The sequence below is a fragment of the Sus scrofa genome, chromosome 7, assembly GCF_054392235.1.
Source record: "Sus scrofa isolate SSC_HxYL_T2T_F1_AM1 chromosome 7, Sscrofa_HxYL_maternal_Yorkshire_Landrace_v2.0, whole genome shotgun sequence".
NCBI classification, from domain to species: domain Eukaryota; kingdom Metazoa; phylum Chordata; class Mammalia; order Artiodactyla; family Suidae; genus Sus; species Sus scrofa.
This window is the reverse complement of record NC_139389.1, coordinates 110940241-110955417: the sequence shown is the minus strand read 5'-3', so window position 1 is coordinate 110955417 and position 15177 is coordinate 110940241.

Here is a 15177-nt window from a genome sequence, read left to right as displayed (position 1 = left end):
ACCTGCATCCAACTCGAGGCTGTTCTCACCATTTCATTTCTCATCTGATGACTCCACTCCCAGTGCACCTGTGGGGCATGTATATTTCTCCAAAGTTTTCATCAGGAAGAAGGCTTGCATCACATTCCTTGTGATAAAACTCCTGAAATCTTTAAACACTTCCATTCCTTTCTCAGTTTCTTTCCAGGTGTAAGACACCTGTTTTCTCTGTGTCCCTTTCTGCTTTTATGGCCTCTGAAATCTTTCTTCTTACCCTGAGCAATTGAACCCTGGTCCTCAGTGTGGGTACCGAACTTGCTACATCAAGAACCTGACTGTTAGACGGTCCCACCACTTTAGGATGCAGTTAGGGACCGTCTTTGTGCCCTCAGACATGTGGCACATGAAATGATTTCCAAAACACGCAGAAAGCAAATGGACAACAAGAGTGACAAAACCCTCATGCTCTTCCCCTGGGGTGGGGCTAGGGAGTAGACACATGGTTGTCACACATCTATGTGTGCTCCCAGCTGGGCCTCGAACCCTAGCCTGCAAGAGCTTTCTTCCCTTGTGGGGTAGGTTTGTCAGAAGTGGGCCAATTTAGGGGAGAACTTACTGTATTTGTGGAAGTTTTTTTAAAAAAAAAAAAAAAACACCTGGTTTTCAGGAGTTCCCATCGTGGCTCAGTGGTTAACGAATCCGACTAGGAACCATGAGGTTTTGGTTCGATCCCTGGCCTTGCTCAATGGGTTAAGGATCTGGCGTTGCCATGAGCTGTGGTGTTTGCAGACATGGCTCAGATCTGGCGTTGCCGTGGCTCTGGTGTAGGCCGGCGGCTACAGCTCCAATTGGACCCCTAGCCTGGGAACCTCCATATGCCATGGGTGGGGCTCTAAAAAGACAAAAGGCAAAAAAAAAAAAAAAAAAAAAATTTAAAAACTGGTTTTTAGACCTTGTAAATTCTGAGAATGAACCATATGTGTACAAAAAGAAAAGAAAAATCATAAAAGGAAGGCGAAGGCCAGTGCAAAGAACAATTTGCATTTTTTCCCCAAGAAGAGCATGACTGCACTTCCGTTCTGTGTTTGGTGTGGCTGAAGCAGGGCCTCAGGAGAGCAGACTCCCCACACTAAGCCCTCATCAGGCGGGGTAGTAACCCCAGGGGCAAAGCCAGAACTCTTTCAGCTAAAAAGTTCACATATGGGGGGTACCCTTTAGGGAAGGTATTCATTTCCTGTGACTATGTAACAAATTACCACAAACTTAGTGACCTCTCGTAATTCTCGATGCCAGAAGTGTGAAATTCATATCACAAACAGTAAAAAGGCGGATGGCAAAGCAGGAAAAACTTTTTGTCACAAACATGACAATTTGGTTATCAACTCATGAAAAAACTAATTATCTAATGGCAGAAATGGCAAAGGACATGATAAAATAATTCATTGAGGAAATAAAGTTGATTGCTGAGATTAAAAAAGATTCACTCTAACAGTCAGAAAAATACATCTTGAAAAAGATATCATTTTTATCTATAAACTTGACAGAAATTAATTAATTAATTTATGGCCACACCTGCGGCATGTGGAAGTTCCCAGGCCAGGGATCAAACCCTCGCCACAGCAGTAACAATGCTGGATCTATAACCCACTGAACCACCTGGGAACTTGGGCAGAAATTTAGAGTAAAAAACATAATGAAAGTCACAGTTTTGTAGGAGTGTGAACTGGTGTTCTTTCTGGAGAAAGTCCTGGTAGTATTTATGCAGAACCATTTAAAAAAGTGTTTCTAGGAGTTCTCCTTGTGGCTCAGTGGATTAAGAATCTGACATAGTGTCCATGAGGATATGGGTTCGATCCCTGGCCTCACTCAGTGGGTTAAGGATCGGGCATTGCCACAAGTTGTGGAATAGGTCCCAAGTACAGCTTGGATCCTGGGTGGCTGTGGCATAAGCCTCAGCTGCAGTTCTTTTTTTTTTTTTTTTTTTTTTTTGTCTTTTTGCTATTTCTTGGGCCGCTCCTGCAGCATATGGAGGTTCCCAGGCTAGGGGTCGAATCGGAGCTGTAGCCACTGGCCTATGCCAGGGCCACAGCAACGTGGGATCCGAGCCGTGTCTGCAACCTACACCACAGCTCCCGGCAACGCCGGATCGTTAACCCACTGAGCAAGGCCAGGGATCGAACCCACAACCTCATGGTTCCTAGTCGGATTCGTTAACCACTGCGCCACGACGGGATCTCCTCAGCTGCAGTTCTGATTCGACCCCTAGCTTAGGAACTTCCATATGCCATAAAAAGAAGGAAAAAAAAAAAGGGTTTCCAACCTAGTAACTCCCTCCACTTCTCAGAATCTTTTCTAAGGGAGCAATTAGTCATTCAAGGGAAGATGTTCATTGTATCGTTTGTGATAGTAAAAACAATTTAAACCAGTATTAGGGAATGACTAAACATGCCATAGCACATCCAGATAAAGGAATATTTGCAATATAAAAATATTGCTTTAGGAGAATGTTTAATGACATGAGAAATGCTAATCATATAAAATCAAGCAAAGGAAGTGAGATAATGAGACTGCATATATAACAATGGAAGGCAATAAAGCATTAGCCAGTTTTCCCCAGAGCAAATTATATTTATTTGTTTACTTGTTTATTTTTCTACTGTCAGACTGTGAGGCCCCAGGGGCTAGAAATCAGGCCAGTTTTATTCCACACTGTTAACCAGCACCTTGTTCTATGTTAGACATTTGTTGACTGTTGAATGATTGGAGTGGATTTTATTTTCTTCTTTATATCTAGTATTTCCCTAATTTTAAGCAATAAATATTGTGTTCAACCCTTTCTGCAGCAGATTACAGAAATGGAATTTAAGCTGGTTTATACCTCATAATGGGCTGAATAATGGCTTCCCAGAGATATTAGGTCCTGATCCCTGGAACCTGCATATGTTATCTTATTTGGGAAAGGAGCCTTTGCAAATAGGAGTAAATTAAGGATCTTGTCATGGGGAGATTATTCTGGATTATCCAGGTGGGCTCTAAAAGCCATCCCAGGTGTCCTTGTAAGAGGAGGGTGGGGGGCGGGGGGGGGGAGATTTGATGCAGGCTGAGAAGGGGACAGTGTGAGCACAGGGGCTGAGATTGGAATGATGTTACCACCAGCCAAGGAATGCCAGCAGCCACCGGAAGCTAGAAGCAGCAAGGAACAGAGTCTCCCCTGGTGCCTCTGGAGGGAGCGCTGCCCTGTTGAGAGCTTGATTTTGGTCCAGAAATACTTATTTCAGACTTGAGGACTCTAGAACTATGTGAGAATAAATTTCTGTTGTTTCAAGCTATCAAGTTTGTAGTATCTGTTACAACAACCATTGGAAACTGATACCCCCAAATATGTGGAATTGAGGGATTCCCATGTGAAGAGGCCATGCGCGGACCTGGTATCTAAGGTCCTTAAGCAGTGTGGTCCTACGGTGCCTGTTCTCCCTTCCTCCCACTATCTCCTACCTCTCCTTCTCTACTATCCTCGATACGCTGCCTCTATGAGGTGGAAAAGTGAAGAACTATCTATATGGGAGAGTGGTGGTGGTGGGAATGAGGGTGATGAGAGAATATTTCCAGGTTTATATCAGTCCCACACCCCCAGAAGTGAGTTCATTTTTTTTTCCCTGTAGCCACACATGAACATTTGGGGACAGATTTTGATTGGTCTTCTTGAGCCATGTGCCTAACCTTTGGGCCAATCACTGAGGCCAGGGATAGGGTCAGTACTGTGATTGGAAACACCATCAGAATCCCATGGTATGTGGAAAGGATGGTGCATCAAGGGAAAGGTAGGGAGGTGGAAGCAGGGTGCTAAACTCAGGATGCAAGGGATGTTGGGCAACTCAACAAAAATCCAGAGAATACATATGTGCTCTGTAAATAGAAAAGCATAGTCTTTCTCAGACTTTATGAGCTTTCCTAGAATCCCTCCATGAATTTTTGAATCCTAGCCAGGATCATAGACTTTGAATATGAAGCAATAGCAAAGATCATCTGGGCCCATATTAATTCACTAGGAAACTGAGGCCCAGAGCAGGGGATAAACTTTGCTGAGGTCACATAGCTAGTAGGCTGCAGAGCTGGGGCAGGACCTAGATCTGATTCCCAGTGCACTTTTGGCTTCTCTGTCTCTGCTAGCAGTTAGCACACTACCTGTACCTTCAGTACCTGCTATCCTTAATCTAGGCTGGTTCTCCTGGGGTCTTTGTCTCTCTCCCCATCTCTCCATCTCCCCACCTAGAAAGGTAGATGTGGGAAGGATGCACAGGACCAGACATTTCAGCCTCAACCATGCTACTCCTATCACATGACTTTTGGACCCAGTTTCTTTACCTATAGATTGAGGATAAGAATTCTTGCCAGAAAGCATTGTTGTGAGGATAAGGTGGAAGATGTCTGCAATCACCAGTGCTGTGAACATAATAATGATGATGATGATGATGATGATGATAATAATCTATACATTTGTTGTGTTTGCAACTGCTGATGGCAATTTCACTTAGTTTCCTAAGACTTGCATCTGCAGGACTGCAGTTCATTCAAAGGCATTTTCTTAACCTCTGACCTAGTTTTAAGCTGTCTGCAACCTTGTCCTTCCTCACTCCAAGTCCTGTGTTAACTAGACTTTTCTGCACCTTACCATTTTTTTTTTGATATGGATCAAGCTCAAACCAGATCAAAATGCTATTCAGTATATTTTCCTATCATCTGCTACTCATTTCTCTCTGTCCCCGTCTAATAAAGAAGCAACATTTTCCTTTATTCTCTTCTTTTTTTACAATATCTTTGAAGACTGTTTTTCTCTGACTTTTATGTACTCAAGTTCATAAATCACGTGTCATTTTCTGCTTTGGTTTTCTGCATTTTGTCTCCCTAAGCTATCACCCATGTAATTTTTTTCTTCTGAAAAAGTTTACACTTAAAAAAGAATCATTCTTAAGGTAACACATTGCCTACAACAATTCATCGTTCATGGAAAACAATCATTAATTGGCGATGATGACAGTTAATTTAGGGTTTGGGGTTCTCAGGAATTCACTCACTTAGCACTCAGGCTTGAGTTCACATTGAAGTTTTGTTGGTCTGATTTAGGAAAGGAATATATTCTTTTCTGAGATTTTAGTTGCAAGCTGCAGAAAGTAGCTCTTTTGGAAGGGATATTGGGGAGCCCCTTGCTGTCTGGGAAGCCGGGCAGACAGGCTGTGCTGTCACCACCGCTGTGAAACACTGGACACCCCTTTTCCTGACCTCACTTCCATACACGGGCATGGGGCTGTGGGCATGACCCTCTACCAGTCTTGGAAACTGGATATTGCCACCAAGGCAGATCTCCATGGGCCCTTACTTCTCTGCATCTTCACAGAGATTCACAGGTCCTGAGATTAGGTCATACATCCTTGTTATAGCTTCCATGATAGGAGGCCAGCTCTGCTCCTCCCCCCATAACTATCAGATCTCTACAGCAGAAACCCTATTATTCAGTGGCAAGTGATGTATTATGTGTTACCACTGTGTGTCTGTGTGTTAGGTTGGGAAACAATGGATGTGTCAGTTGGTCATCTCTCAGAAGAGCCAGTTGAAACTTTCTGCTCTGTTATTGAGGGGGTGGTTCGGTGGAAACATTATCACAAGTGTAGAAACCCTTCTTTCAAACTTTTTAGCTTCTGAAATTGGAGGGCTGACCTCTAAAATCTGCTAGCAGTCTTTCTTCTGTGGCAGGAAGGCAGCTGTCAGTTCACCCTCGGATGGACTATGGTTGTTCTGGAAAAATCTTAGACTCTCAGGATACACAAATGCAAAGCAAATAAATACCTCATTGCTCTATGGATGAAGGATAACCAAACAGTTTCACTGAACCAGGGCCTGAGGTCCAGCTGTGCAGGGCGTGAGGGCCTCTTGCCACTCCCATGTATGCTTTGTGGGGTGGAGCTTAGCAGTTGCTGCATGAGGCATGGCAAAACTGGAAAGGAAGAAGGGGATCAAGACTCAACCCTCTTTGCTTTGAGATCTTGACACATGTTGGAGTGGACTGGGGCAGGCATGATCACCGAGGTAGCAAGAAAGGCAAATGAGAAAAGATTTTTAAAAACCTTATGATAATAATTCACTGTGTCATTATCTATTGATGCATAACAAATTGCATCCAAAACTTAGTGACTGAAGACAGCAAATATTTCTTATTTTAGTTTCTGTGGATGAAGAATTTGGGAGTAGCTTGGCTGGGCGGTTTTGGCTTATGGTCTCTCATGAGGCTGTGGTCGAGGTGGCAAGTGGGGTGTGTCATTTGAAGGCTTGAGTGGGGAGGGAGGAGCTGAGTGAGATGGTTAACTCAGGGCTATTGATAGGAAGTCTTTGTTCCTTGCTGGCTCTTGGTTGGGATGTTTCAGTTCCTGGCCACGTGCGCCTCTCCTGGTGTATCTTCACAACAGGGTTGCTGATTTCTCTCAGAGTAAGTGACCTGAGAGAGAAAACAAGGAAGGAGTCCCAATGCCTTTTATGATGCCAGTTTCAGAATCACCCTGCTCACTGGTGATTGGCTTAATTACCTGTACAGCTTGTTCCTCCCTGCAATAATTTAGTCATAGCTGCATACTTTAGAATCTTTTGAGGTTTCATGAGTATATCTGATATTCATTGGAGTCTCTGGCTGAGCCTCAGTGGGGCTCATATGTAAGACAGGGATTTTAGAATGATGATCTTTTAATGAGTGGTGAATGTGTGCTTCACACCACATATCCTAATATATTATAGCTAATGTTTGTATAAGGCATTACTATTTCTAAGTATTTTCTTGAACTGATCTTGGGCCTGAGAGCTCTGTGATCTATTACTTTGCTCCTTACACTGGGAGCTGATCCTCGCTGTGTTTCCCAGTCTCCCCCAGGTGTCAGTGGGGAGAATGAGAAATCTAAACTTCCACTCCCACCTGTCAGTAATGAGGTAGCACTCCTTTTCCCCCAGAGGAGCAGCATCACAGGTCTCCAAAAACAGAGGATTTAAATAATATTTAAATAAGATGTTAAGAGTCTCTTAACATTAAAAAAATGATGCTGGAGCAATTATATATCCCTAAGCCAAAAAAGTGAAGTTCGTCATGTTTCATGCCTTCTAAAATTCATTCAAAATGGATCCTATATTTAAATATAAATTTACAAAACTTTAAAATCATGACATAAGAGAAAATCTTTAGGACTTAGGGCTTGGTCAGGGATTCTTAGATGTGACACCAAAAGCATAGTAAAAGAAATAGTCAATAAGTTAGACTTCATGAACATAAAAAATACCATTTCTGCAAAAGACCTTGTTAAGAAGATGAGAAGAACAGGCTACATGTCTCCGTCAGAGTCCCTCCTCTCTTTGTCTCCCACCTCTCTTTTTGAAGTAAACACAAGTCTGCCTTCCCTCTGAAATCTTCCATGACTGCCCCACGGTCTCTGAGGACCACTCCTTGCTCTATAACTAAGAACCCTTCTTTGTTCAGCAGTGAGCATATGCCGTGTTGCACCATTCATGCATCAACCCAAAGAACCTCCCTACAATTAAATTGTCATTTGCTGGAAAGCCATGTGTGCGTTACGTTCTTCTTTGTACTACTCATGTTTCACCCAGTTCCTTGATTAAGGGGAAGGTTTTAAATGATCCTGATAATGTTCATTCAGTGTCCAGATTTTTTAAAATTAAGGAAACATGTAACTCCATTATCGGGCCAGATGAAACTGGTTACGGGATACCCCTAGAAAAGACCTCTCTTCAACTCATGTTTTCTTTAAAAATGTCAGACAATATTTTTAAGACAGGAGCTAATGTTCTGTATTATCTTGTTAAGTGTTCACCATTAATTCATAGTCTGTTTTCTCAACTGGAAAAATATGTAATTTATTAATTTTATTTAATAATGCCAATAAAATTCAATTATTAGCTGTCTAAAAATGGACTAATCTCTGTAAATAAACTGACAAGGCAAAACAAACAAACAAAAACAGGCATATAGACTAGGAGAAACTCTTTTCTCTCTTTCTTTCTTTCTTTCTTTCTTTCTGTCTCTCTCTCTCTTTCACTCTCTTTTGTTCTTTCTTTCTTTTGTCTTTTAGGGCTGTACCTGTGGCATATGGAAGTTCCCAGACTAGGGGTTAAATCAGAACTAGAGTTGCTGACCTACACCGCAGCCACAGCAATGCCAGATCGAGCCTTGCCTTCGACCTACACTACAGCTCACGGCAATGCTGGATCCTTAACCCACTGAGTGAAGCCAGGGCTCAAACCTGAATCCTCAAGGATTGTAGTCAGATTCATTACCTCTGAGCCAACAGGAACTCCTAGGAGAAACTATTTTCAAACTACATATCTGACAAAGGACTAGTCCTTAGAATTAAAAAAAAAACCTCTCAAAACTCAACCATAAAAAAGCCAACAATTTAATTAGAAAATGGGTGAAAGACACAAAGATCGCACTGAAATTTATATATAGATGGAAAATAAGTACATGAAAAGACATTCAATAGCACTATCTGCAAGGAACTTTAAATCAAAACCACAATGAAAACTACTGCACATGTGATCAAAATAGCTAAAATACAATTTAGTTGACAATATCAAATGCTAGTGAGCATGCAGAGAAATGACTTTGATAAGGTGATTTCCAGGCGGAATGTGGAAAATTTTTTAGTTTCTTTTGACTGCCTATGATTAGATATGGAAAGAGAGAGATGAGCTAAAGAAAGAATTATTTGGTTTGCAAGAAGAATTAGAGTATAGAGAAGCCAGCACTTAATGGGCTGGAAAACAAAGCTACATCTTAATTCCAGTACCTCAAGCCAGTAAATTGTTTTCAAAGTATTGGCCTCAGGGTAAATATCCAGTCAAGAGTGTGGCTATAGGACCCTTAGATAAGACTTCTGAAGTTTATAGTGGCTTTATTGGACTCGCTCAGCTAGTGTTTTAATTTTCCAAAAGTAGGGAGAGCCCTATCTAAAAAGGAATTGTGAATGTGACTCTATGGGATGAAGCAAACCAGAATCGGATAAACTGGAAACCTACAATATCTTTGTGAGAGTTATATTGTCAAAGCACTGCCAGGTAGGACCAGGAGGCTGTAAGTCAGTTCAAAATACCATACATTAATAATAACTAATTAACTGTAACTACTTACATTAACAGAGATAATGACTTTTGAGCTTATCTTATGAATGCAAGATAGGTTTAGTGTTAGACAACTGAATAAGGTAATTCACCATATTAACAGATTCAAGGTCATACAACTTTTTTTTTTTTTTTTTTTTAACCAGAGGAACTTTTGGCAAAATTAAAAATTCAATCATGGTAAAAACTATCAGAAAATTGAAAATAGAAGGAATCTTCTTTAACCTAATAAAGGAAACAATAATATATTTTTAAAAAACCTAAAAGCACATAATTAATGTTGAAAGCACTCTGTATAAGATCAGGAGCTAGAGACAGAGGTTGGCTCTCATCAGTTCCATGCAACAGCGTATTAGAGGTCTTAATAATTGTAGTAAGATAATATATGAATTTGAAAGAAACAAACTTATTTTCAGATGATACAGTTGTCTGTAAAAAATACCAAACAATTTACAGGTAAAATTTTAAAATTAGTGAGAGCATTGAACAAAGTTACTGGATACAAAATCAATGTTTAAGCCAACTTAATTCCTATATACCCCTGACAACCCAGTAGTTTCTTTTGTAGCGTCCCTGTTTATAACAGAAAAAAACTGGAGACAACCAAATAGTTATGCATGGTGAAATGGATCCAAAAGTTAGGGTATGCTATGCATCAATAAAAACTAACTAGCTACATAAATGAATATAGATAATTCTTTAAACACTCCCCAAACTTGTGTCTCAGAATAATAATAATTATTTCATTTACATAAAATTCAAAACCAAGCAAACCAAAAAAGGATATAGTTTAGTGAGATATATATCTGATAAAGTGGTAAGTAAAAATCAAGGACTGATTTTACTTGTAATAAGTGAGGGGATGATGTCAGAAAGGAACACTCGGAGGGACTTCAAAGATACGGAGGCTGGCCACAGCGATATCTTCTCAGATCCACCTCCTAGAGTAATGAAAATACACACAAAAATAAACAAACGACACCTAAATTTGAAAGGTTTTGCACAGCAAAAGAAACCATAAACAAAGCCAAAAGACAACCCACAGAATGGGAGAATATATTTGCAAATGAAGCAACTGAAAGTAATTAATCTCTAAAATACACAAACATCTCCTGCAGGTCAATATCAAAAAAACAAACAACCCAATTAAAAAAAAAAACAAAATAGTCAGAAGATCTAAATAGACATTTCTCCAAAGAAGACATACAAATAGCCAAAAAACACATAAAAAGTTGCTCAATATCACTAATTATTAGAGAAATACAAATCAAAACTACTATAAGGTACCACCTTATACCAGCCAGAAAGGCCATCGTCAAAAATTCTACAAACAATAAATGCTGGAGGGGGTGTGGAGAAAAGAGGACACTTTTACACTGTTGGTGGGAATGTCAATTGGTACAACCACTATGAAAAACAGGGTGGAGGTTCCTCAAGAACTAAGAATAGAATTACCATATGATCTAGCAATCCCACTCCTGGTCATCTAACCGGAGAAAACCATAATTCAAAAATGTACATGCACCCCAATGTGCACTGCAGCACTACGTATAATAGCCAAGACATGGAAGCAGCAAAAATAAAATGTCCATCAACAGAGGAAAGGATAAAGAAGATAAGGTACATGGAGTTCCCATCGTGGCTCAGCGGTTAAGGAATCTGACTAGCATCCATGAGGACATAGGTTCAATCCCTGACTTGCTCAGTGGGTTAAGGATCCTGCACTGCCGTGGCTGTGGTGTAGGCCGGCAGCTGCAGCTTTGCTTAGACCCCTAGCCTGCGAAACTCCATGTGCTGTGGGTGGGGCCCTAAAAAGACCAAAAAAAAAAAAAAAAAAAAAGATGTGGCACATATATACAATGGAATATTACTCAGCCATAAAAAGAATGAAATAATGCCATTTGCAGCAACATGACTGGATCTAGAAACTATCATACTAAGTGAAGTTAGTTAGTGAAAGAAAAACATCATGTGATATGTTATATATGGAATCTTAAAAAAAAAAGGATACAAATAAACTTATTTACAGAACAGAAACAGACTCACAGACTTTGAAAAACTTATTGTTCTCAAAGGGGACAGGTTGCGGGGGTGGGAAGGGTGGACTGGGGGTTTAGCTTTAAGATTAGCACACTGAGATATATGATGATTGGCCAACGGAGGCCTGCTGTATAGCACAGAGAACTCTACCCAGTATTCTGTGATAATCTATGTGGGAAAAGAGTCTGAAAGAGAATGGATATATGTATGTATGATTGAATCACTTTGTTGTACAGCAGAAATTATCACAACCTTGTAAATTAACTATACTTTAATAAAACTTAAAAAAAAAGAAAGATACAGGAGTTCTGTGGTGCAGTGAAACGAATCTGACTAATATCCATGAGGATGCAGGTTCGATCCCTGGCCTCACTCAATAGGTTGGTGATCCGGCATTGCCGTGAGCTGTGGTGCAGGTTGCAGACGTGGCTTGGATCTGGTGTGGCTGCGGCTGTGGTGTTGGCTGGCAGCTGCAGCTCTGATTTGACCCCTTGCCTGGGAACTTCCATATGCTTTGGGTGCTGCCCCCGCCCCCCAAAAAAGATATGGAGGCTGTTGTGTTTCTTAAGCTGGGTCTTGGGTTTCCAGAGGTTCATTTATTATTTTCAAATGGAACATGTGCATCCTTTTTACTCTTTTCTCTATCATACATCATGCAGTAGAGAAAATTTTAAGAACTATTTAGTTTATGGGACACTCCCCTTATGAAACCTTCCCCAGAGCAACTTCCCCAGTGGAACAGGTGGGTACCCTTGTCATCTGTGTCCCCTTGAATTTACCTCTGTTAACATGTGTGACAATTTTTCTATCGTGGTGTGCTTGTGGGGGTTGCCACCTTAGTGGTGAGTTCCTTGAGGACAAAGATTATTATTTTCATTTGTCTTAGTTTCTCCTGCACTTAGCAGGAGATCTAGTTCATAGCATGGGCTAATTGAGATTTGTTTTTGAAGTATGAGAGTTGTAAACAATACCCATCGCATGTAGACACATACACACAATGTTTTCCCTTTCAAATTTGTCCTATGTTAAAATATGGTGGTTTTCCAAAACTTGTTTTCATCCTAACCTTTTCCTTTTCTTTCAAGTTCAGAGCTGTAGAAGCTTTGAGGTGTGTGTGTGTGGTGTGTGTGTGTGTGTGCGAGTGTGCGTGCCTGTGTCCGGGGAGAGGATATTGGAGATGACAGGGAGTGAGAAGAGGTAGGGAAGAGAAGGAGAAGGTGTAGGTATTCGAATAATCCCCTCTTTTGAGAATAAGGGCCAGACTGAGCAAAGCTGGGGTGTGGGTGGTGGTAAACAGACTCCAAGCATCCCCCCTTGGTCTTTTGGCCCTTTCCTCCTCCCTCCCCACTCTGCATCAGACTCACCCTCATCATCACACCAGCAAGCAATTCTACAATCCTTTTCAACACAAAGTCCCTTTAAAAGAGACAGTAAGGGGAGTTCCCATGTGGCCCAGTGAATTATGAACTCAACTAGTATCCATGAGGATGCAGGTTCGATCCCTGGCCTCAATCAGTGGGTTAAAGATCTGGCATTGCCGTGAGCTGTGGTGTAGGTCATAGATGCGGCTCAGATCTGGCGTTGTTGTGGGTGTGGTGTAGGCTGGCAGCTGCAGCTCCAATTCAACCTCTAGCCTGGGAATGTCCATATGCTGTGGGTGTGGCCCTAAAAACAGAGAGAGAGAGAGAGAGAGACAATAAGTGTTTCTGGCGGGGCTTAAAGCTCTCTGGAAGGACTTTCTCAGGAGAACCCTGTCCTCTCTCCTCCATGGTATGGATGCTGTAGGGCAAGGCCTCACAGCCTCAGCAGACAGATCATACACAGGAAGGAAAAGGGCCCACCTGTCCAGAGGAGTAACAGCTTCTTAGCGCCGTGAGTGGGAGCCTTATAGGAAGGTAGGCAGAGCATAAATGTAGATAACCTTAGGAGAAATCTTTCCATTTTCTACATCTTGCATCTGTCTGTTTTAGTCTCTAAAACTGCACTTTGGAGGTGCATTTTTAGGGTTCTCCCAGGGTTCTCCCCTATAGAAAAGCAAACGGTCATGAGTACCATTAGTCTCAACTAACATCCAAAAGGAGATTTATAGGTTGGCCTTTTTATTTATTTTTTTAATTTTTTTTTTTTTTTTTTTTTTTTTTTTTTTGTCTTTTTGCTATTTCTTGGGCCACTCCCACGGCACATGGAGGTTCCCAGGCTAGGGGTTGAATCGGAGCTGTAGCCACCGGCCTACGCCAGAGCCACAGCAACGCGGGATCCGAGCCGTGTCCGCAACCCACACCACAGCTCATGGCAACGCAGCCGGATCTTTAACCCACTGAGCAAGGGCAGGGACTGAACCCGCAACCTCATGGTTCCTAGTCAGGTTCGTCAACCACTGCACCACGACGGGAACTCCTAGGTTGGCCTAGGAGTTTTATTTCACTCTAAAAGAGTGAAATAAAAGTTAAGAGGTGAAGTGGGAGCAGGTGCAAAGTGGGGGAATGAGGAGGAAAGGGCCAGAAGACAAAGGGGGGACCCTAAGAGTCTGTTTAACACCACCCACACCCCAACTTTGCTTTGAGGATGATGTGATAGCTCCATCCAAGGCCAGGCTCTAGGACGGGATCTTTAGATGCTTTATCTTGAGTCATTAGCACAACCTCCAAGACAGGTGGAATCATTACCATTTTATAGATGAGAAAACTGAAGGTCTAGGGAGTTCCTGTCGTGGCTCAGTGGTTAACGAATCAGACTAGGAACCATGAGGTTGCGGGTTCGATCCCTGGCCTTGCTCAGTGGGTTAAGGATCTAGCATTGCCGTGAGCTGTGGTGTAGGTCGCAGACTTGGCTCAGATCTGGCGTTGCTGTGGCTGTGGCATAGGCCGGTGGCTACAGCTCTGATTAGACCCCTACCTGGGAACCTCTATATGCCATGGGTGCAGCACCAGAAAAAAAAGCCAAAAAAAAAAAAAAAAAAAAGAAAAGAAAAGAAAAAGAAAACTGAGGATCCAGAAGGTTAAGTACTTGCCAGGAGTCCCACACTTGAGTGGTCTCCAGGCTTTTGTGACCGCACACCCTATCAGTAAGTATGTTTTTGAACCTGCATGCACCTCCATTTCTGTCTATTTATTTATCCATAAAGCATAAATTAGTCCCACTTACAAGACTAATTAGTTAATATCTCAAGGCACAGAATATGCCCAGGGCAAAGTTTACTGTGAATAATAGTGGATGTAAATCCACATTTCAAATAGTCTTCTTGATAATTTTTCATACCTTTTTTTTTTCTTTTAGCCAATTGCTTGTCAGATGTGATTAGAGCAACATTATTTTTACCTCATAATATGGTTGACAAAGAGCTTGTACCCAGACTGGGAGAAGTTTCAGCTCTGTCATTTTTCATGTCAACTTGCAGTTTAAACTACAGTTTCTAATCATGCTTTTTGTGAGAGTAATTCAGTTAAACTTGGTTAATCTGACCTGTAAATTCGGAGAACGAGGCAAAGGTAAACTGAACAGGACAACCCCGAGGGGGCCCAATGGTTGCCGCTGCTGACCTTCCTCCCTCTTAGAATGCCCCCAACCCCGACCCTGGCCCCGAATCATGGTGGCCCAGACTCGTGGACCAAGGCAGGGTGAAGCCATGGAAACGTCATTACACATTAGCAAAGCTGAATTTCTTCTTTTCTGTTTAGAAATTTATAAATGTGTAAATCATTCTAAATCTTCCAGCGTTCCAGTGCTTTCTTCTCTTCCCTCTCCTTTGAACCCCACGGCAAAAGCTGGCTAAGCGGGGAGCTAAGACTCAAACGTGGCACTCGCTTGCTGGCTCTCACAAACCTGTGCTTCTTCCTTGGGAGACCACCTTGGTGTCATTTTTGCTTTTCATTTGATTTGGGGGGCAAAACTCTTTGGATCCAGGAGTCGAGGTTGATGTGAAGTATTGTCTTTCTTTGCTCTCTCATATTTTGTTTCCTGCCCAAACAAATATGATGGCCTTGAACT